This window comes from Hakea prostrata, chromosome 8 (assembly GCF_041222555.1).
Source record: "Hakea prostrata isolate BN-2017 chromosome 8, UWA_Hpros_2, whole genome shotgun sequence".
In the NCBI taxonomy this organism is placed as follows: domain Eukaryota; kingdom Viridiplantae; phylum Streptophyta; class Magnoliopsida; order Proteales; family Proteaceae; genus Hakea; species Hakea prostrata.
The window spans coordinates 33,529,537-33,555,051 of NC_142607.1; the positions used below are offsets into that span (position 1 = coordinate 33,529,537).

At 37.4% G+C, this 25,515-nt stretch overlaps 1 non-coding gene and 1 pseudogene across 1 annotated transcript; both read left to right on the forward strand.

Moving 5' to 3' along the window:
• Positions 1-1,206: 1,206 nt before the first annotated feature.
• LOC149007615 (aspartyl protease family protein At5g10770 pseudogene) lies at positions 1,207-2,612 on the forward strand (annotated as a pseudogene).
• Positions 2,613-8,135: 5,523 nt separating this feature from the next.
• On the forward strand, positions 8,136-8,242 carry LOC149007616 (small nucleolar RNA R71). Its single transcript, XR_016175442.1, has one exon. It is a non-coding gene; the product is annotated as a small nucleolar RNA R71 (small nucleolar RNA).
• Positions 8,243-25,515: the final 17,273 nt, after the last annotated feature.

Consider the following 25,515-nt stretch of genomic DNA (forward strand, 5'->3'; position numbering starts at 1 on the left):
GACTACCAACCGCAGAAGCATAGGGTACTCTTGACATATGATTTTTCTCTTCTTCATTCTTAGGGTATTTTTCTACGCTCAGTATGCACATTTTGTCCATTGGTGTGTCGATGGGCTTAGAATTTTGCATGTGGAATCGTTCAAGGACCTTCTCTAAGTAAGTTTGTTGAGACAAACCAAGAAAATTCTTTGAGCAATTCCTCACTATCTTGATGCTTAACACAAAGTTGGCTTTGCCCATGTCCTTCATCTCAAATGTGGAGGACAACCACTCTTTAGTGGCGACAATCATGTCAATGTCATTCCCTACTAAAAAGATATCATCGACATATAAAGAGAGAACTAAGAATCCTTTTTTGGACCGTTTTATATACACACAATGATCTTCTTCAATCACATCAAAGCCATTCGAAGTTACAGCATGATGAAATCTAAAATACCATTGTCTAAACGCTTGTTTGAGGCCATATATGGAAAGTTTAAGGTGGCCAACTTTGTGCTCATGTCCCTTGGACTCTAAACCCACTGGTTGATCCATATAAATCTCTTTGTCCAGTTCTCCATTGAGAAATGTCGTTTTGAAGTCCATTTGAAAGAGTTCTAGATCTAGTCTTGCCACAATGGACAATATAAGACAAATGGATGCTATCCTCACCACAGGGGAGAATGTTTTATCATAGTCCACACCATCTCTTTGGGTGTAGCATTTCGTCACAATTCGTGTCTTATATTTGTCAATTGATCCATCGGCCTTACGCTTAACCTTAAAAACCCATTTGTTCCCAATAGTTTTGCAATTAGATGGAGGATCAACTAACTCCCAGACTCGGTTCTTGTCCATAGAACACAACTCATCTTCTATAGCAACCAACCATTTGTCCTTATCATGTGATGATAGCGCTTCCTTTAGGGATGCAAGCTCCTCCTTATTAGCTAAGGCACACAATAAGACGTCCCCTTCAATCTTAAATCGATGACGGGAAATATGTCCTCTTGTGCTTCTACATGCATTGAGATCACATTGGTTTATGGGTGTGTCCCCTCCAGGTACACTCCCACTAGGTTCACAATCTATGTTCATGCTCCCACTTGGTGCACTATGACCAATATCTTCTCTGGAGGTGCCTCTTTGCATTCCATTTCCCTTTTTTCAGCTTGTGTACTCTATACGTTATTTCCATGCTTCCAAATCAGCGAACCACAATGATGGAGGTTCAAGATTAGCTTAGAATTCGTAGAGCATAGGAGAGTATTCAATATCAGTCAGACCTCTATTTGATATTCCATTCCTCTATTTATAATATTTTCCCTCAACCCTAGTTCCTTAATTAAGGTTTTCCTAGACTCATCCAAGAGATGAATATTAGAGTCCTGCTTAGACTCAACTAAATTAAGGGGTAGTTATCTTAGACTACATAACCGTCTTGCTACCACCTATGGCGCAAATTGTAGTGGGACCCACCCACTAGGATTAACATCATCAATGACCAAACTCAAGTCGAGTCAATCCATTCTAGAATCTCTAACCAACAGTCATCGGTAGCAGATTCTATAGTAAAACTTCCTGCCAACACTGGGGATTCTGGAAATTTTGTTGTGAGGATTGGAAGTGGAACACCTGAACAAAAGTTGACATTAGAATTTGATACAGGTAGTGATTTCACTTGGACCCAATGCCAACCTTGTGCTATCTACTGTTATCATCATCAAGACTCCTACTTCAACTTTTCTGCTTCGTCCACCTATTCAACTGTCCAGTATGGTTCAGAGACATGCTCACAACTCACATCATGAGGCTATGAACAAGCCCTCTGCACCACCAATTGCCTCTACAGGGTTACATATGGTGACGATTCAAACTCTCGAGGGGACTTTGTAACTGATACACATTATGTTCCTCTGAAACCATCCTGAATTTCGAATTTGGATGTGGTCAGAACAATGAGGGGATATTTGGCACTTCAGATGGATTACTAGGCCTTGGCCGTACTCAGATCTCTTTAGTATCACAGACAGCTCAAAAGTATGGCAAGATCTTCTCCTATTGTCTTCCATCCACAATCAGTTCTACTGGTTTTCTTGCATTCAAAGCGGGTTCTTCTTCTAATGTTCAATATACTCCATTGCAAACAAATGCCGACCACCCTTCCTTCTATTTCCTAACAATGACAGGCATTAGAGTTAATGGGCAAAAGCTATCAATTGTAGAATCAGTTTTCACTACTTTAGGAACCATTATAGATTCTGGAACTGTCATCACTCGGTTGGCACCAGATGCTTATTCAGCTCTTCGTTCTGCATTTCATCAAGCAATGTCTAAGTACCCTATTGCACCAGCATATGAACAATTTGATACATGCTATGACTTGTCTGGATACAGTTCCGTAGAATTACCATCTATAGTATTGCAGTTTAGTGGAGGTGCTGAGTTGAACGTTCATCCTTCTGGGATTTTATTTGAAATAAGCTCAACTCAATATTGCTTGACTTTTCTTAGCAACAGTGATGCTACCGATATGCAGATCCTTGGAAACCAACAGCAGCATGCATATGAGGTGGTATATAACGTGGCAGGAGAAAAGGTGGGATTTGGCTCTGGAGGTTGTTCTTAATGAGCTCGTTCAAAAATAAAATATAAGGGAAGAAATAACTAAACAAGGAAGAGAAAGTACTAGGCTTCAAGATGCTCTTTTTATTTTTGTTTTAAAGTTCTAGGCTTCAAGATTTTTTTTTTTTTTTGTGTGTGTGTGTGTGTGTGTGTGTGTGTGTGTGTGTGTGTGTGTGTGTGTGTGTGTGTGTGTGTGTGTGTGTGTGTGTGTGTGTGTGTGTGTGTGTGTGTGTGTGTGTGTGTGTGTGTGGGGTTCCTCCTGGCTGATGGTTCTGGTGCATTTTCAGTGTAAGATTTTGATCCTATTAAATAAAAGAATCATCTCTCTACCCATCTCTCTCTACTAAAGGCCTACACAAGCAAGAAACCCTCAAAGGACGGTGGACTACAAGAAAAATTTTCAAATCCGTACCGCTACATGTACAAGTCACATCCTTCTGATTAAGATTTAATAGAAGCTAGCCTCCAGTTAGTCATCTCAGATGATTGACATCTTGGTCTTGCAGCGAGGAAGTCTACAATTGAATTATAATTAGAATTATAATTAGCATCAAGGAACTTATTTTCGCTGAAAATCGGTGATTTTGCCCCCTGGCGAACTGAAACTAGGGAGCGAAACGATATCCCGCAGATATCGCCGGTTCGGCAGTAGTGTTGTGAAAAAGTACAACGCAAGTGTACGCTGTCGTAACAAGTAATATAATGATAAAAGATCGATCCCTCGAAGACTATATATTAAGTACCAAATTAATTATACCAATTTTATTTGAACAAATAATAAGGAAGATAATTATTCTAGACTATAATGCAAATTGAAATTGAGATTTATTAATTGCTAAAGACCTAGGGGTCAGATTTCACCATAACTAAGCATTCCCACCCTCTTATCCCTCTTTATAATTTGATAAATATTTTCCTGATTGATAGTCGAGATTCCCTTCCCTATCTACTAGTCTCTCTCGAGTACTAACAGAAATTCCCTCAATTGCTAACCCACTATATTTCTATGTGGGTTACAACAACTGAGAAATCATTAAATTCTATGGATTCCCATGTAACAAACACAAACCATGTAAGTATATCTCTATCCTACATGTAATTCATGGCTTTTACTCCAATGAACTAAACACATAAATCCCCTCTCAGTTCATTATGATTAACCAATCAGTTGATTAGTGGCCAATTAATCAAAAGCATGAAGAATAGAAGTAAAAACTCAATCAAATGAAACAATATTCAAAATTATATTGACGAAGTCAAGAGTGGGAATTCAAAGATAGGCTACATCTGATCCCTAGAAAAACTAAATTAGTTCATACTAGAAACTAAAGACATTATAGAGGAGTTCAAGAACATTGAAAGAAGATCAATAAAAACTTATTCCTAAGCTTCAGATCTCCAAAGCCAACCAACGTCTCCTGGTTCGATCTCTCCGCTCCTCCAAAGCTCCCAAAAACGTCCTCCTCCTTCTACTGGAGTTTGCTCTCCTTTTATAGATTAATTAAACTCAAAGTTTGAATCAAACTCAGAGTTCTTATCTGACTTAACCAAGGAATGTTTTGATGTATAAATCGGATTAACTTAGAGATCTCCAATGCATAATCCCACCGTTGGATTTGAAGACCAAAACGTCGTGAAGCTCTCCTCCAAAAATGGGCTCGATCGGACACCATATGACCATCCGATGAAGATCTTGATCAAAACTGGACAGAGACACTCAAAAACGGGATTCTTCTATCTTTCTTATTTGAATTGGATTCTTCTTCCTCTTTTCCCTTCTTTGATCAAATCCTAAATAGGAAATAAAACATAGAAGCATGCAAGGACTCATTCTCTCTATGTTTTTGACTTGAGGTAGGACTCTTGCAATAATACCCAGATTTGATTGATAATTTCCTACATATAAAAGTAATAAATATTGATTAGAATGTTAGGAAATATATAAAATCACCAAAATTATAGAAATTAAAGAAAAGGGTGCAACATATTCATTTTCATATCATATTAGGGTAAATTGATATAAAACAATTGTAAATACATGGAAATATAGTTAATTAATCATATAAAATAATATGCATGAAATCAACTTATCAAATTACCCCCAACTTTAACATTTGCTAGTCCTCGAGCAAATATTAGGATCAGACAAACTCTCATTTTGATTAAATATTCAATCTTAGTCAAGTTCAACCATAATTCAAAGGAATGTATAAAATAAGCTAAATAAGAGATGAGTAGATAGATCACAAAATCAAACCGTGTGTGTGTGTATACCTTAACCAATCAAGTGCATGCATGTTTGAGATCCCAAATTCAACTGACAACTCCCTAATTTCAAGGTCAATTTTTATATGTCCAGCCTATCATCCCTCTCTCCACTAATGAAGAGCAATCACTTATCCAAAGTCAAGAGGACTTGTGAAGGTGGAAGAAATATCGACTAGAGTTGAAATACATATATGGAGATGATAACATTGAAGCACCAATTTTCTTTTCTTTTCTTTTCTTCCTTTTGCAAAAAGAAATAGCAATTTCATACTCTTTTTTTTCTCAAGGTGATAACACATCTCCCAAGAAGCAGTCCAAGACATATCCTACACCCGTAACATGGCTCTCAAATAACTATCTATCCAAGCGTTGCGGTGGCCTTTGTCCCTAAGCTCCAATTGTGCAATGTTAACCCAGTGAGAATCCAAAAGGCTCACTCAATGGCATTAACTACGGAGACCCGCAACTACAAAGAAGATCTACTCACAATGCTTTTAACCCTCACCATGCTTTTAACAATCCATATCACCTTCGGTCTATTCAAGGGATCACACGACTTGGGAGAGTCACCAATGAAGTATTAGCATATAAACCATATACATTTCCACGTAGTGAATCATGGTATAGTAGAGGTGGAACAGATTAGAAGAGAATTCTTTTTTTTTTTTTTTTTAAATGAAAGAATAATGGCCTCTATCATATCCTTAAACAAGTGGCACTCATGAATTTTGCCTCAAGAGGAAATCTAGGTGGATTCTAATATGTTGACTGAACAAAAAATTGTAGTCTTACTTGAAAATCCCTAAATACAATAACTCAATAGCAATGTTTAGTGCTCAAAGGGTGGGTCGCATAGTCAAGGTTAAAGTGATTCACATACTCATCTGATATTTAGCAAACTCATCATTTCAAAGAATTATAGATGAACACAACTAAAACATGAAATACTAAATAAGATCTAGAGATTTAATGTCATAACTTCCTTCTATTTTACTCTACTAACTAGACAAGTAAGCTTCAACCACTGATAAAAAGTTTTGAAATGAATTGAAAAATTCTGCTTTGAAAAGAAATTTCAGTATAGTGAGTCTCAACCCATAGTGAAGAATCTTAACATCCACACCCAACTTTAAAATGAGCATTGTCCTCAATGCAACGAAAAAATCAAAATATTAAATGTATGCAATGGGAAAAAAATAATAAGATGTGAAGTAAGGTGAAGGAGACTCCCTTGATTCATAGCCTTGAGAGTGATGTAGTCCAAATCCACTCTCTTCTTTTCATTATCCTAAAAAAAAAACAAATTATGGAAAAAGAAACAAAAAACATCAAACCTAAAAAAAAATTAACAATTGAAAAATCAAAGACGTAGTAAAGAAAAACTTTGGGTTGCCTCCCAAACAGCGCTTGCATCATAGTTCGCAGCCAAACTACCCCCAACTTTAGGTCAAAGAAAAGAGTGACTTCTGAGGGTCGAAGCCACTTCCAAAGTAGTGATTAAGTTACTAGCCATGGTCCTCGGTAGGAAATTTGTCAATAGATATAGGTGATAAAGCTTCTAACTGCATCTCACATTCGAAAATTCCTTTATTTTCTGCATTTGTCACACCTACCAAACAAACTTCAACTGGATCAACTGGATAGCTTATTTGAAATACCTCCTTTGTACACCTCTCAATAGAATCAATTCTAAAGCAGTTATCTGATTCATTTGGAAACTTGATGGCCTTGAATACATTGAATGTGATCTTTTCATCTTGTACTCTTATAGTAAGTTCACCTGTTTGAAGATCAATCAAGGTCCTCCCAGTCGCCAAGAATGGCCTACCAAGAATAATGGGTATGTCTTGATCTTCTTCTATATCCAATACTAAGAAATCCACTGGAAATATAAACTTATCCACTTTAACCAAGACGTCTTCAATGATTCCCCTCGGATATTTAATCGACCTATCCGCCATTTGAAGTGACACTATGGTAGGTTTAGCTTCTCCAAGGCCTAGTTTCTTGAAAATAGATAGAGGCATTAAATTAATACTAGCACCAATATCACATAAAGCCTTATTAAAATGAAAATTTTCTATAGTGCATGGTATTGTGAAACTCCCTGGATCTTTTAGCTTAGGTGGAAGCTTCAACTGCAGAATAGCACTGCATTCCTCTGTCAATGCCACAGTCTCATAATCTTCAAGTTTCCTCTTGTTAGCAAGAATGTCTTTCATAAACTTGACATAACTCGGCATTTGTTCCAAAGCATCTGCAAAAGGAATATTAATATGCAATTTTTTAAATACATCAAGAAATTTAGAAAACTGCTTATCTAGTTTCTGCTTCCTGAACCGCTGAGGATATGGAATAGGTGGATTATAAGGTGGTGGATTATCTGGAAACAATTTGGATTTTGGTTTCTCCTCCTTAACATATTCCTCTGCATTTTTTTTTCTCATCATGAACCACCTCAGAAGAAGGTTCAGTTACTACGGCTTTCTTGAAAGGTTCCTCTAATACTTTTCCACTTCAAAGCTCAATAGCATTTGCATACTCTCTAGGATTTGTCTCAGTATTATTAGGCAGTGATCCTTTTTGCCTTTGATTCATCCCATGGGCGAGTTGCCCCATTTGTACTTTCAAATTTTTAATGGATGCAAAAATATTCTGATTGGTCATCTCTTGCTTCTGCATAAATTGTGAAGAAACTGTAGCCATTTTCTCAATAGCATCTTCCAATGGAGTCTTCTTCTGAAATGATTAAGCTTGTTGATTTTTAGGTTGTCTTTCAGTATCTTGATTGTTTTTCCATCCAAAATTTGGATGGTTTCTCCACCCTAGATTGTATGTGTTTGAATATGGATTGTTCTGTCAGTTAAAGTTCCCCACATATTTTACTTGCTCTAACTGATTTTGCTCAAAAGGATTAGCCATCTGACATTCATTGCTATAATGTGTTCCCTCACAATAGTTGCATATCACAGCTGGAGGTTTGGTGCCTTGAGTTGCTAACAACCCTACTTGCTTTATTAATGCTTCAAGTTGGATAGCCACTGCTGTCATGGGATCAATTTCATTCCTCTGCAAAACTCTTTTTGGGGCAACTCTATCCCTTGGCCTTTGATATGCATTTGAAGACATAACATTCAAAAGATCAAAAATTTATGTTGGATCCTTGTTCATGATTGATCCTCCTGCTGCAGCATCTACTAATGTTCTTGTGGAATTAGATAGACCATCATAAAAAATCTGAATTTGCCTCCATTGCTCTATTCCGTGGTATGGACACTTCCTTAGCAAGTCCTTGAATCTTTCCCATGCCTCAAATAATGTTTCCGAATCATACTGCAAAAAAATAGAAATATCTATTAATAAACTAGCAGTCTTAGATGGTGGAAAGAATTTTACCAAAAATTTTTGAGCCATTTGATCCCAAATAGTGATGGATCTTGGTTGTAGAGAATGCAACCAACTCTTAGCGTTGTCCCTTAATGAGAAAGGGAACAATCTCAATCTTATGGCATCATCAGTGACGCCATTGCTCTTAAATGTGTCGCAAATGTCCAAGAACCCATCAATGTGAAGATTTGGGTCTTCACTAGGCAATCCAGAAAATTGATTATTTTGCACCATTGTAATGATAGCAGGCTTGATTTCAAAGTTGTTAGCTGCTACAGGTGAACGCCTTATAGCTGTCCTATTATTTCTCACAGTTGGTGCAACATACTCTCCTAAAGTCTTGCGCCTTGGTGCTTCAACTTCAAGAGGTGGTTGATTATTATCAAGATCCATTGTTCCAGAAGTGGAAGATGAATTTGTTCTATCTTTCTTTGCTTTTGAGTTCATTCGACAAGTTGCTTCAATTTCAGGATCAAAAGGAAATAAATTATCCTTTCCTCTCCTTCTCATGCAAAATCAGTAGGACCTGAAAAAAACTCAAATTCACAAACTACAAATAAAATAAAATAATAGAAAAGAAAAAAAATTAAATAAAAGTACAACGCAACTGATATTGATATTAATCTAATAGTCCCCGGCAACGGCGCCAAAAACTTGTTGTGAAAAAGTACAACGCAAGTGTACGCTGTCGTAACAAGTAATATAATGATAAAAGATCGATCCCTCGAAGACTATATATTAAGTACCAAATTAATTATATCAATTTTATTTGAACAAATAATAAGGAAGATAATTATTCTAGACTATAATGCAAATTGAAATTGAGATTTATTAATTGCTAAAGACCTAGGGGTCAGATTTCACCATAACTAAGCATTCCCACCCTCTTATCCCTCTTTATAATTTGATAAATATTTTCCTGATTGATAGTCGAGATTCCCTTCCCTATCTACTAGTCTCTCTCGAGTACTAACAGAAATTCCCTCAATTGCTAACCCACTATATTTCTATGTGGGTTACAACAACTAAGAAATCATTAAATTCTATGGATTCCCATGTAACAACTACACAAACCATGTAAGTATATCTCTATCCTACATGTAATTCATGGCTTTTACTCCAATGAACTAAACACATAAATCCCCTCTCAGTTCATTATGATTAACCAATCAGTTGATTAGTGGCCAATTAATCAAAAGCATGAAGAATAGAAGTAAAAACTCAATCAAAGGAAACAATATTCAAAATTATACTGACGAAGTCAAGAGTGAGAATTCAAAGATAGGCTACATCTGATCCCTAGAAAAACTAAATTAGTTCATACTAGAAACTAAAGACATTATAGAGGAGTTCAAGAACATTGAAAGAAGATCAATAAAAACTTATTCCTAAGCTTCAGATCTCCAAAGCCAACCAACGTCTCCTGGTTCGATCTCTCCGCTCCTCCAAAGCTCCCAAAAACGTCCTCCTCCTTTTGCTGGAGTTTGCTCTCCTTTTATAGATTAATTAAACTCAGAGTTTGAATCAAACTCAGAGTTCTTATCTGACTTAACCAAGGAATGTTTTGATGTATAAATCGGATTAACTTAGAGATCTCCAATGCATAATCCCACCGTTGGATTTGAAGACCAAAATGTCGTGAAGCTCTCCTCCAAAAATCGGCTCGATCGGACACCGTATGACCATCCGATGAAGATCTTGATCAAAACTGGACAGAGACACTCAAAAACGGGATTCTTCTATCTTTCTTATTTGAATTGGATTCTTCTTCCTCTTTTCCCTTCTTTGATCAAATCCTAAATAGGAAATAAAACATAGAAGCATGCAAGGACTCATTCTCTCTATGTTTTTGACTTGAGGTAGGACCCTTGCAATAATACCCATATTTGATTGATAATTTCCTACACGTAAAAGTAATAAATATTGATTAGAATTTGTTAGGAAATATATAAAATCACCAAAATTATAGAAATTAAAGGAAAGGGTGCAACATATTCATTTTCATATCATATTAGGGTAAATTGATATAAAACAATTGTAAATACATGGAAATATAGTTAATTAATCATATAAAATAATATGCATGAAATCAACTTATCAAGTAGCAGAGACACCGGAGAAGAGAGTGGCAACGCCTTCAGCCTGAATCCTTTTATTTGGCTAGGGATTGTAGATTGCAGCGAACGATTGTATCAACAAACATACAGGTATCTTCCTTGGTGTTCCCAGATGGAATATCCATGATGTACAATTCGACAACCATCGTTCCGTTCGACGAAGGGTGAAGAGTCGTCACAGATGGAGCTTCCTTGGCTTTTTATTTTTCATTTTCGACAGCTTCAATCTCGATCATAAGCTCTTCTGGGGAAAACATGTTAGATCTTTATATTGTGCAACCCTAAGTTTGAGTTTACTCAGGTAAGAAAAAGAAGAATGATCGATGGAGGAGATCTATAAGAAAATTATGAGAAAAAAGGAAGCTCTGATCTGATCGATGCTTTCGTTGAACTCACGAGACAGAAGTCATTGAACAAAGCCCGTTCACTCGCTGGTCGCCTGGTATGCTTTCAGCTTTCGGACGCTAGTGAAGAGTGAAACTAAAGATTAATTAAAGAAACACTCACCGCCTTAGTGTAATTTTCTATAAAAGTTTTAACATTAAATTCATGTCAGCATGTGGGACCAATTCTAGAAATTGGGTTTTAAACATTAAATGCATGTCAGCATGTGGGACAAAGAAGTGGGGTTTTAAATTCTTAAATCTTAATGAGATCACGTGAACACCTTATTTTGGGCATCAACGAAATGTCAAGATTTTTGGCGAATTATCGACAAGTTTCGCCAGTTTCGACATAGGGCAAAACGGCGAACTTAGCCGAAAGTTCGTTCCTTGATTAGCATCATGAAAACAGTCACTACTCAGTAGTCTTCCCTCAATCGAAGGGAGAAAATTGTGCAATGAGCTCAGCCTTTGATAGATAAACCATAAAGGAATTTTATCAAAAACTTGTCACCGTAGGGTCAGCAGCCATGTAATTGATATATTTGTACACGTGTAACCATCCTATTACTCTTGTACTTGACCTACATATATACTATATATATGCTGTAATCTAATATTCTTAATTAATGAAATCACTTTCCTCACATGGTATCTTCCCTGTCTATCTCTTGCAAGTTTTCTAGATGGACTTGTAAGCCTCTGTCTGCACAGCACTGAGCAGCATACAGTGAGATGATCGCCACGTCATACAGTAGAGATCCTTTTCCTAATTCTTTTGGTAATTTTTTATATAATTTTTGTTGTGGATTATGCCTCTAAATGGGTGGAGGCTAAAGCTACCCGAACTAATGATTCTAAAGTAGTTGTGGATTTTGTTAAGTCTCAGATTTTTGTCAGATTTGGCACTCAAGGCAATGATTAGTGATTGAAGCATTGTTCTGCAAGTATAATGTCACTCATCGTGTTTCCACTACATACCATCCATAAATGAGTGGACAAGCTGAGGTGTCAAATCGAGAAGTCAAGTCCATTCTTGAGAAAACCGTAAATCCAATTAGAAAAAATTGGAGTTTATGACTTGATGATGCATTGTGGGCCTACTGGACAGCCTACAAAATACCTATCGGTATGTCCCCTTACCACTTAGTGTTTGGAAATACTTGTTACCTTCCTATAGAGATGGAGCATAGGGCATTTTGGGCTATAAAACAATGTAATATGGAGATGGACAAAGTTTGAAAGCAATGAATGCTTCAGTTACAAGAGTTGGAAGAAATTTGCGACAATGCTTATGAGAGTTCAAGGATTTACAAAGATAAAATAAACGCTTTCCATGATCAACAATTGTGAGATAAGAATTTTACAATTGGTCAAAAAGTTTTGCTTTACCAATCTAGATTGAATTTTTTATTTATTTTTTATTATTTTTTTAAATTGTTTCTAGGAAAACTGCATTCTAGATGGTTATGGCCTTTTGTAGTTACTAATGTCTTCTCTCATGGTGTAGTTGGAATCCAAAGTTTTGACACTAATAAAATATTCAAAGTTAATGTCATTGGTTAAAACCTTTTTATGAAGGTTTTCAAGTACATAATGTTGAAATTGAGCTTGATATTCCAAAATACAAGGAATGAAAATGCACCATGTCTAGCCAAAGACGATAAATGATGGCGCTATTGGGAGGCAACCCAATTTTCTTTACTTTAATTATTTTCCTCTTTTTGATTGATTTCATTAATTACTTGTTATTTTTTCATATTGTTAGAAATCTTAATTTCCTTTTCTTCTTTTCTTTTCTAAATACTAGATTTTTTTATTTTTTTTAACTCTACACCTTTCGCTTGATTGCTCAGCTTCAGTCCACTATTCTATATATTAGGGGAGTATTCCTAGACTCTCTTATTTCCATGACAATGGGTACTTGTTAAATTTAAGTGTGGGGGAGGGGATCATATTTATACTTTTTGAGGGTAAAATTTTCTGAATTTTTTTTAATGATGTTTCATTTTCTATGAGTTCAATAGAATGCATGACCAATCTTTATAGGTTGAATTCAATTTTGATGAATCATAATCAATTAAATTCTTTGAAATCACATGCTAATGAAAGATTATTTTAATTTCTAATTTAGAGGGAACTTTTTGTGAGATTTTGAGCCTAAGAGCATATATCATTGGTTTTGCTCTGATTTTCTTGGTTTGTGATAATCTTTTATGGTTGGATACTTCTAGAACTTGTTTGGTTTTGCATGCTAAAACTACATAATTGAATTAAATGCATACAAATGACAAGGGCACTTAGGATTCACTGCTTTTTAGCTTTCTTTTGATAGTCTGATTGACTATTACCTCTAGGAGCCCACTTTGAGCCTTGACCTTTTCTTTTGATAATGCACCACTGTATAAACCTCATTAACCTTTTTTTTTTTCTCTCTTTTCACTCTATTGAACCCAAATCCAAAAGATGGTTGAGTTATTGATATGAAATATCAATTAATGGAGAGAAAGAAAGGCTAGTATTGTCAAACTTAATGCACCTTCTACTTAAAGTGCACCGACAAAAAAAAAAAAAAAGAATTAGTTGCTTGAAAAAAAAAATGAAAAGAATTAGTTGCTTGGGAAATAATATTATTGAGCTAAATACTTCATTTTTTCAATGTATATTATTTTGCCTTTTTACTTTATGGCTTCCACAAGTGTTTGAGAACTTGATAAAAATTGATTATGACATATTATTGTGATTCAACTCATTCTTTTGGTTTCATTTTACCCAGTTTTCCTTGTTTTTCCATACCCTACCTAAAGTCTCATTACAACCTATTAAAGACCTTTGGATGTGTGTGTTTGATTCAATGCTTAGTGGTGAAGGTGTGATTTTTTTGCAAGCATATGGTAAATTATCCTTCTGTGATTGATTTGAGTGATTTTGTTACCCTTACACACTTAAATGTATAGAATGAATCCAAATGAGAGGGTATTGGATCTTAATGCATCTTGAATCTGATGATTTGTTAAAACTAGTTCATTCATGTCGATTAATGAAGTTTAATTGAAATTGTTAAAATACTTAAATGTTGAAATTTGATGGAGGATTTGATTTTGTCCATAGCTAGAGAATTGATTTTGTCCAAATCAAATGGATTTTCGTGAAATATCTTAATTAACAAACAAAGATTTCGTTTTCTCTTGCGATCGGACATCTAAGGAAGAAGTAGAATTGAAAGTGACTAAATTAGAACCCATTGCATTGGCAAGAAGGATAATGGAAATAATCAAATAGGAAATGAAGAAAAATGAAAACAATCAAATGGGCAAGGCAAAAGAAAGGAAACAACTGAATTAGGAAGAATTGCATTGTTAAAGAGAACAATGGAAATGATAAAATTGGAAAGGAATCAGAATTGGTAGGAAACTTCTATAAGAAGGAAGGCATTTTTTATGATTGATCATCACACGCAACAACAAACTGAAGCCATAGTTCGGAGGAAGAAACGGCACGATATTTTCTATTTTCATTTCTTTATTCTTCTTTCCCATGTTTAGCTAATTTTGTCTTTCGATCAAGATTAATAGAAATTTGGTTTTCGACAATTGTGAAACTTCGAGTATTAGTCTTCTTTAATTCTCAAGTATTTATACATTTTCCATGTTTATTATGTTATTGGATTAATCCTTAGACAATAGGCCTAATGTTTGATGATTTATTCAATACTTAGTCAATTAGAATAATTTATTATTCTCATATAAGTGACAAATAACATCCTCAAATGTGTAATCAATGCCCTGGAGAGTTTGCTATGAGAATGTATGTCCTAGTTTAAATAAACAAGGCTTTTCCGAGTTTATTGACTAGGGATTGGGTATTTCATATTTGATGCAATTAATAGACATAATTCAAAGGACATATCTGAAAGTTATGTTTATTAATTTAGAAATTAATCAAAAGAACAAATCCAAAGGTTGTCGAGAAAGTAGGGAAAAATTAGCTGTTAGAGGACAAATCCTCAATGACCATAACTAATCTACCTGAAATTAAAGTTTTTGTTTTTAAGTCAGTGATCAATTCAGAGAATCAATACTGAAATTAAATCTTGATTGAAAGTTTTGTTATTTTGATTTTCTTGTTAACTACTGCATCCGTTTATTTGTTTTATTCATTATTTAGTTTGTTGATTAAAAACCCCTCAATTTTTTTTATCAAGGAATAAATCTTCACCACTCTCTATGGATTTGAACTTACTCACTGCTATTACAAATTTAGTTAACAGAAGGATTATCTTTTGTGGATTCGACACCCATCAAGTAGAATGACTAACAAACAATTCATATGATCCCGTATGTGTAATCAAAAGACCTGCTTCCTCTAAAAAGAAATTTCAAGAGAAAATGACTTAGGAAAGTGCATATTATTTTAATCCCATATCAACAACCAAATAGTTGGAATTTGTGTTAATTGATAGGTACTGCCGATTAATTTTAAAGTGATGATAATTAAACAAAGTAATATGTGGGTGAAATGTATATGTAAGGATGGTTTACCATCCAAGTGCGCATGGGCGGCATGGGTGATGGGCTATTTAGGAGCTTTCGGCACACACTTAGCTTTTAGCAAGATTTTTGGTCAACATTTGATCAAGGTTGTGGGACCGTTAGATTCCAAGAAGATTCTAATCTATACGATCGTTCAATGTAGACTGTTAGATTGAATAGTTGAATGATTCAATGGCTCAGATCTGATCATTTATAGATATGACTATATAGAAAGGTACCTTATGTATAGAGTCATGAGTATATTGAATAGGTGCCTTCTCCGCCAATGGATACTCCACCTGATTTACAAAATGAATCTATTGAATTTTTATAAGCCCTCTTAAACTATTCGTTGTAATCTTCTTGCATATAGTGGTTAGGCCGAATTTTCTTTTTGGTAATCAACATTTCATTGAAAAAGAGCCAAAGGAGTGGCTGAGCAAAGGCGTACAAGCCACTCATTGGAAATAGGTCATTCAATTGGGCTCACAATATTGGATGCCTTCCTAGATAGGAGATTTGCAATAACATTGGATCGCCTAGAAATATGGTGGACTCCGTAGTCCATAAATTGCACTATCAGGAATTGGATATCTTGTACAATGGGTAAGAGGAAAGGAGAGGCAGGGTTGATCTGTGTTACAAGCATATCAACTAGCTGCTTTCAATCAGATTCAACCCAAATGTGTTCCATCCATTCGTCAAGTGCCTCCAATAGTCCAGCCCTCATCGCCAATGCCTTAGCCTCTAATGCCGAAGAATACGAAATTGGTATGAATTTAGCCAATCTTGGCTTTCCATCTTCACCCTGAATTATGATACCCAATCCACCTAATTTCCTCTTTTCTCTCTAAGATGCATCAACGTTTAATTTTCAAAAGGGAGGTTCAGGTGGTTTCCAAATACCTTGGTTTCTAAGCATATCTAGGTTGGGATTATTTTTTGGCAAGAGTTGCTTCATGTTACTCCAAAATTCAGCATGGGCTCTCAAGGCTTCATCTAGAATCTCTTGTGGTGACCATATTCTTTCTCCAGATACACTATCATTGCATCCCTTCCATAATGACTATACAATGAAAGGAGCCAAGGCTTTGCAACTGAATCGAGTCACCATCATTCTTGTTCATGCTAAGTTTCCAAGAAGTAGTCCGATCCCCAAGGGAGTTATCAACTATTTTCGGTACCCTCCACGAATAAGGGCTGCCAAACCATACTAGCTTAGCAACCTTACAATTAAATAAGATGTGGGAAATAGACTCTTCTACTACTCCACACTCACCACAAGTAGAATCTGTTTTCATACTTCGAGCATTCAACACCTCTGCTGTTGCCACACCTTCATTACAAGCCCGCCACATAAAAATTCTAATTTTAGGAAGTGTTGGACAATTCCATATGTGATTTCATGTTGCTTCATGTGAAGTTTCTCATTCCTTGACTTTTGAAGAAGAGGCTTCAAGCTCTTTGGACTCTTCTAGGTCCTTTATTTGCACATGATAGACTGCTTTGACTATAAATTGTCCATCCTTATTGCCACCCCAAAATAAAATATCATTAGTAAGAAATAACGAAAGTGGAATGGCCAAAATTGCTACACTCTCTTGTGGGTTGAACCATTGATACCCACTTAGGAGTATTGACAAATCAAATTTGCCACCCATTCTAAACTACATCCACTTGGCCTAATAGATTAGATTTTGGATTTAGTTTGATACCCACTTATCATCCCAAATGTTATACTCCATGATCGGGTCCATCTAGCATCGTTTGGTTTCGATATACAAAACCTCCTACACTTGATTGCTTGGGAAGGCCAGTTCTTCAATGTAAGTTGATGGTTCAAGTGTCTTTTCTTTGGTGTTTGCTAATCTTGAGAGTTCCTCCACCATTGTGTTCTCCTTCCGTAATGCCTGTATGATCTCTTGATATTTTTGCAACCGAGGCTCCTTGTTGCCATACTGTCCTTGCACTTGATTGACAATAAGCTGAGAGTCACTAAAAACAGTTATTTTAGCTATTGCCAAAGCTTTAGCCAAACGAAGTCCTGCTATAAAGGCTTCGTATTATGCTTCATATTGCTTGCTTTGAACACGAACCTCAAGGCATAGTGAATTATAAAGCTTGTCGGACTTTTGAGTAGGACTCCTGCTCTAGCTTCATGCTTATTACTCAAACCATCCACATAAGCTTCCCACATGGTTGGGATACTTGGTTCGGTTTCTTCCTCTAATGGAGTTGTGGTTTCTACGACAAAATCCGCCAATGCTTGGGCTTTTATTGTCGTGCGAGGTTTAAAGTTTACTTGGAACTCACCAAGCTCAACCGACCACGCAACCATTCTTCCAAACAAATCAGGCTTATAAGAACTTTTTTTAGAGGAAAAAGTGGTTAATACCTCTATTGGATGTGCCTGGAAATAAGGCCTTAACTTTCTGGCTGCCACCATGAGAACTAACGCCTACTTCTCAATCTGTGAGTATTGGATTTCTGTATCTAGGAGTACATGGCTGACATAATAAATTGGCCATTGCTTTCTTTCCTTCTCCCGAATGAGTACTACTCTTACGACGGAATGAGATGTTGCTAAGTAAACTTGCAAAGTTTCACCTTTCTCCCGTCGAGATAAGAGAGGTGGTCTCCCGAGCATGACCTTCAAGTTTTCGAACGCCTTTTGGCATTTGTCAGTCCATCGTGCTTCCTTTTTTCCTTTCAAATCCTTTAAGGCTTTGAAAAATGGCAGACACTTGTCTCCCGACTGTGATATAAAGTAATTTAAAGCTGCAACTCTTTCGATTAAGCACTGTACATCCTGAACAGTCTTTGGAGGCTCCATATTGATCAAAGCTTGTATTTTGGCTGGATTAGCCTCTATCCCCCTTTGAGAAACCATGAATCCTATGAATTTTCCCAAGGATACATCGAAAGCACATTTTTTCAGATTCAACCTCATTTGGTATTTGTGTAACACCAAAAATACTTGTGCTAAATCAGCAACATGTCCTAATCGCACTATGCTTTTCAGTAGCATGTCATCCATATAAGCCTCCATGCTTTTCCCGATCAAATCTTTGAAAATTTTGTTCACTTCCCTTTGGCAGGTAGCTCCCACATTCTTCAAACCAAATGGCATAACTTTATAATAGAAACTTTCACGATTGGTCATGAAAGCTGTGAATTTTTCATCTTCCCGACTCATCAGAATCTACTTATACCCTGAATAGGCATCCATGAAACTCAAAGTTTCATATCCGATCATGGCATCGATTAAAAGATCAATTCGGGGTAAAGGGTAGCAGTCCTTTGGGCAAGCTTTGTTGAGGTTTGTATAGTCAGTGCACATCCTCCATTTTCTATTCGACTTCTTGACCATTACCACATTGGCTAGCCAAGTCGGGCATTCAATGGGTTTGATGAACCTTGAATTTCTTAACTTCTCAACCTCGCCTCTAATAGCTTTGTGCTTTTCCATTGAGAAGCTTCTCCTCCTTTGAACCATAGGTTTGGCTTTCGGATCTATCCAAAGCCTGTGTTCTGCCACATTTTGATCTATCCGAGGCATGTTCTTTAGCTGACCAGGCAAATATATCTTTGTTTTCTTGGAGGAATTTCTTCAATTCTTCTTTAAAATCTTTTGGCTGTTCGGACCCGATAAGAGTTGTTCTTTTTTCATCCTCCGGATCGAGCTGGATTCGTTCCAGTTTCTCCACTGGTTCAGCCCTCTATATCTCATCCTTGTCCCGATCATCGCGTATCTCAATTGGCAATGTTGTGGCCTTTTTGGGACCAACTTTATCCTTGATATATGCTACATAGCACTGTCGGGAAATCATTTGATCAGAAGTTACCTGACCGATTCCTTTATCAGTTGGGAATTGGATCTTCATATGCTTCATTGAGACTACCGCACCTAACTTTGTCAGGGATGGCCTGCCGAGAATGACATTGTTAGTCGGAACAATGGAAGCTCCCGAAAAACTATGAAATTTACCCGAATTGTGGTTTCCTTGGGGAAATTTCCTACTGAGAGGTCTAGTTGAACTGATCCTTCGGCTACGGCTGATGAACCAACAAATCCATATAAATGTGTGGATGACAGCTTCATTAAATCATCCTCGACCTTTAGCTTTTGATAGGCTTCGTAAGATAAAAGATTTGCCGAAGACCTTGTGTCGACCAATACTCTGTGTACCTCTCGGCGTCATATTTCTACTTTGATCACCATTGCATCATCATGAGGCGTACACACACCCCTTTCGTCTTCTTCGTCAAAAGTAATAGAACTTTCATCGTTCAGCTTTTTCCTCTTTTGTCTCTCCAGTCCCAATGAACTTAAACTTAGCTTTTAGCTTTTTGAGGGACTCAGGCTCGGGTCCTCCAAATATGGTAAGAATAGGAGATCGACTAGCACCGATCTCTGCTTCCTGAATGCTCTTTTTTTGACAGATGCTCTCGGTTCAGCCTATCACCCTTTGACAAAACTGGATAGGTGCCCCTGAGATATCAATCTCTCAATATCAGCCTTCAGGTGTCTACACTCATTGGTGTAATGCCCATAATCTTTGTGAAAACGAAAATACTTCTCCATGTTCCTTTCTCTTGGTTTTTCTATCATCTTTGATGGCCATTTCTAAATGTCTTAATTCTTGATCTGCGTCAAAATTTTTGATCGTGGAGCATTCAATGGTGTATACTCACTTTGATCAGGAGAACACTGCCTCCAAACCAAGCATCGTTTCTTTGCCTGATCATGGTTGAATTGCTTTGGCTTCTGATTCCTTTCAGGTGCCTTCTGCTATTTGTTTGAGGCCTTTACTTCCCCTTGACGTGCATCAAGAATTCCAGTTACTTCTGCCTGTTTTGGACATCTTTGCACCAATTTGGAATAAGTGGCAAGCATGTCTTGAAGTAATAACTCCAGTAGCCTTTGATTTGTGAGCCTAGTGAAAAGATCAGTTTTGGCTACCTGTTCATCCAAATTCTCGATCTCCATCTATATTCCATCGAACTCCCATTATGTAGCTGCTGCAAAGCTCCTTATTTATGTGGGAGCTATAGTGACTTTGTTAAATCTTTTCAGTTATTCCCGAATTGATTCATTCTTCCCTTGCTTGATAGTGAATAATGTGTCACACCCGAGTTTTCATAGGCTTGGTGGGGCCCACATCATGTACATTCCACTAGCCGTGTCTTCCGTAAACCTTTTTTAACTATAAATCGACTAACTTCTTTCCAACAACACCTGTTTTGCCTCTCTTTTTCCTGTCCGTTTTTTCTTTGACCTTTCCTGTCTGGTCTCTCGTCTCTATTCTTCCGTCCTTTCCTCACGTCTATTTCTTTTCAACTTTGCATTGCTCCCCTTGCCTTTATCTGTTTGGTACTTGTCACTTTCTTAGCTTTGCGCCCTCTACCCTGTGTTCGCTTTATCTTATCTCTCCTCCTCATCTCTTCATCTCTTCCACTTTCCTTTCTTTTTCCTTTTCTGTTCATTTTTCTTTTTCTTTTCTTTTTCTTTTTCCTTTTTCCTTTTCCCTTTTCTTTTACTTGCATTTCGTTATCCGACATTATAGTCTTGAGCCTGGCTCCGAGGTGCACTTCTCTTCCCCCGGTTCTCTTCCCCCGTGCTTCTCTCTTCCCACCGGTGGCTTCGTCTCTTCCCCCGGTGCTTCGTCTCTTCCCCCGGTGGCTTCGTCTCTTCCCCCGGTTCTTCCCCCGGTGGCTTCGTCTCTTCCCCCGGTGGCTTCTGGCCGGCCTTGTCCCTCGTGGTTGCCTCGGCCGACTCAATATTTTCACTTTTCGTCTTGCTTCATGCCTTCCCATTTGGGTACATAAGTACCGGCTTACATTTTATTCCTTTTTCTTTTACTCTTTTCATCTTCAATTCCAGGTTGCATTACCATACTCGCCAATTTCAATATACATTTTTCATTTCAATCATCATTCAGTCTCATATGAGTAAGTGGACACAATTCCATACAATTCAATCATTTAAACATGAGAGCATGATATCATTCAATCTCATCCGAACACGGTTCATGACATTCCATCATTTACATATGAAAACATGTAATTACATTTAACATGCATAAACATCCTTGCAAATTCATGATTACAGTTCAAACACACTATCCACATTCCATTTCAACCAATTCAATCTAATCATTGAACTGTCATCAAATTCCATGCATTTTGTTCAATACACAAATTGCATCATCGAATAAATAACATAGACTTTATGCTGCCATGTGCATGCTACATATCTATTAAAGAAAAATACCAACTTATCATACATAGGTTGGTCAATATTACTACCTGTTTCGTGCGTGTCCCGACCTTGGTTCCATCATAATCCGCTCTCCCGCATCTCGATCGATCACGGCAATTGAACGCGGAGCCAACGGAAAATTTTTCCCTTTTTATATTATTTTCTCTCTCCTCTTCATTTTCTCTCTCCTCCTTTCTTGTCTTTTTCCTCTCATTTCTCTCTCCTCTTTCTTTCCTCTCTCCTCTTTTATTTCTCTCTCCTCCCCACGGTTTGTCTCTCTCCTCTCTTGTCTTTTCTTCTCATTTTCTACTTTTCCTCCACTCCTTCTCTCTCCTTTCTCCTATTCATCTTCTACCTCTGCACTTCTCTATTTCGTCTCTCACCTTTCCTCTCCTCTTACTCCTCACCTTTCCTCTCCTCTTACTCCTCCTCTTTCCTCTTCTCCTTAACCTTCTAACCGTTTCTCCAAAATCTGAAATCCATTTCTCTTCTCTCTCTTCTCTTTCCCCGTACGCTTCTCTTCTTCCCCACTTTCTTCACTCAACTTACCTCTATTTTCCTGCAACTTTTCTTATTCTCCACTTCAATCTTCTCTCTCCTCACTTCTCTAATCGCTTCTTCTCCCTCTATTAAACCTCCACCTCTCTCCTCCTTAATCCTCTTCTCTTTCCTCTCCTCTCTCGCTATGCTATCCCTCTTCTCTCTCATGCTGCCGCTCTTCATTCCGTTTCCTCTTCTCTTTCTTCTCCTTTACTCCTTTATTAAAATCACAAGGGCGGTGGGAAAGTGGGAGGTGTCACCTCCTCCCTCTTTCCCTCCACTCACCTCCATTGCCTTTTTCATACGGGTACACCTCACCCCCTTATTTCTCACATTTTACAAAAATAATAATATATATATTAATAATAATCTATTACATATATGATATATATATATATATCCTTATTTCATGGGCTTCTTTATGGACTTGTGAGCCCACTCTTTTACTTACACATGACCCACTATGGGGTGCGAAAATTCATACCTCCGGGTTCAGAAATTTATGCTGATCATTTCGTCGTTTTCAGTTCAGTCTAATTCCACTGTTATGGGACCCACAAACGATGTCTGACCTCGTCCAATGCCGTTTGCTCACAATAATAAAATAATAGTAGAAAAAGATGCGGGGCATTACATAATGTTTCCTCCATCTTCTTAATTTGAATTCCACTTTGAAAACGACTGATAAACTTTTGGGCCAATTCCTCAAAATCAACAATTCTTTCCGATGGAAGATTTGAGAACCACTTCTATGCCGCTCCAATCAAGGAAGAACTGAACACTCTACAAAGAATTTCATCGAATTGCCAGCTACTTGCCATAGTTTGCTAGTAATAACTAATATGGGCAATGGGATCTCCCAAACCGTCAAACGAGGAAAAAGTTGGGAGATGAAAGTTGTGAGGAAATTTGAATCCGACTATAGCTTCAATAAATGGAGTTTTTCTGATGATTGAATAAATGTCATCTACCATCCTCCCTCGAGAAAGTTGTCCCAACCTATGATTTATATCAACAAGCTCTCGACCGATGTGCACTGTTTGACCACCATCCGACCGAACGCTTTCTCGTCCCGAGCATCTAGAAGTTGGTGAGTGAGTGCGAACTCCTCTACCGAATCTTGTTACTGTTCCGGTTCAGCTTGCTTGCGGCCGATCATGCTGACCGTCCCTTCTGGGATGTTCTCGAGTTCTTAACTCCCTGGACTGACCTCGGGGGTTCCTTTGAATGTCCTGCCCATAATTTTGGCCTTCAGCTATTTGTCTATCTCCTTGCTGGGAATGCCCTCATGCCGGAGGTATAAATATCTCCACTTCTCTTACATGTCTTCTAGCCTCCTCTTGATCAGGAGCCTGAGGAGCCACCACTTGCTTGACCAATGTACGAAGCGTCTGTTGCATCTCCAGAAACTGAAACTGCATTTGATCCATTTGTTGCTGAAGAGGATTTGGATGGTTCAAGCGTTCGTTACCACCTAATCCTCCATACTCGCGAACCTCTCGAGCGCAACTTCCTTCTGGAATATCATTTGGATTATTTCCCTCGGGAGGCCAAATGCTCAGGTCTCGTTGAGCCACCGCCGCTGCTTACTGATCTGGTAACCATGACTTTTTGAAACATTTCCCACAGACAGCGCCAAATGATGCGTCCAAAATCTGCTCAGTCCTTGGATTACTGATGAATGACCTGCAAAACAATGTCAGACGTGGCCCAGCCGTGGGGGTCGGGAGGCCACCTCTAAAGGCTAAGTCAGTTAAGGGACTGATCACAAAGTTCTGGCTAGTTGCAAAGCCGAAATTGAATACGGTTATTTGGAAAATGATTCAGTTACCTCCTTTGTACGTAGGTCAGAGTTTATATAGTTTTTACCTTCCAATCCTGACCGTTGGATTCATTTGAGCCTTATCTTGGTGACTGTCAGATCTTCACGATTAAATTTCTTTTGTAAAGTAGTGGGTGACTTTCCTTAATCACACAATCCCTTGCCCTGAGTGCATGGCAGTTACCATATCCTGCATGATCGCCAACTTCCATAAGTGATAACAACCGCTTCTTGATTGATTTTCCATCCCGAATTTCATGGGTGCGTGCCTGCCTTCTGGACTTGCAAGGTTCCTTCTTTATCACGCTAATGATTAATCCGGTTTGTTCGAACCTCGCCATGGTCAGACCGTTCTCGACCGGAGTCAAGGATTGAACCGAGGATGGACCCGGTTTTATAATGATTCCCGTATCAATTTGGATTGAAGGATTTGAAAAATTGGATATTAGATAAGAAATACTTATCATCTCCCAGAAACTTTTGTTCTATCGTACCAACCGGCTCCTGTTAGACTTGTCTTTCTTCTATTAAGTCATAGATAGATGATGGAAATGTCTTAAATAAGAGTCTAAATTTTGAAACCTAGCTAAGAGTCTTTTAATGTTGTCATTATACTGGAAAAAAAAATCATACAACTCTATTATAAATCGTTAGAATCAACTATGATTTATATTTTTAATAAAATCATTACAAACTTGATAAAATTTAGTTGTTCTTTGAAAAGTGATAAACTGAGTTCAAATGGAAAATAAATCGAGTAAAATAGTAAATCTACCAACTAAAGTAGCAAAATGCCATTGACTTCTAGTATGCCTTCGTTCATCTTTCTCCAGCCGTAGAAGAAAAAAATTGACTTGATATGTGTTGAAAACGAAGAGAAGATAGAGAATTATAGGTCGAGCAGGAGAAAGAAAGAGGCAAAGTGAATACAGTGGTCTAGTAGATATATAGTGCACATCTACCTCCACTTTTCTGTAGTCCTTTTATTTTTTATTTTTTTGGGTACAATGCTGGAGTCTTTCTTAAATGACTTGTTTGCATTCTACATGCCTTCTTATAAAAAGAATCTTATGCCTTTCATGATTTCTTTTCTCTTCTACTTTACATAACAAAGTATGGTTGCAAGTAGATGGATCCATGTAGGGGTAGGGATTAGGGTTATAATTTGATGAGTTTGTGGAGTCTTGAGTAGGAGTTACAAGTAATTGGTTTTTAAGTAGTCAATAATGGCCCTATGATAGGAGTCCCCACCCTATCCCTAGACGAACTCTTTCCTGTAACCCTAGTTCAGTTCAGCCTCTTATCACATGTGAGAGTCTTAGTCATGTGTTTCTAGAAGCAAGGAATCCTCGGCCATCAATATGACTAACAATCTGTAGTCATGTAGATTAGCTTTCACCAGTCTATGGAGTGGACTCTTAAGTCTCCCACCTCCTATATATGCTTAAAACTCTAAACTCTTAGGCATCAAGAGATTACATAATTCATTTAACAAAAGATTCTCCAAATGGTGGACTGAACAAACAAGTTATAAGACCTAGAAGCAAGGTTTAAAGTATGTCACGGTATGATATTATACTAGTTGTTGTGTATCCA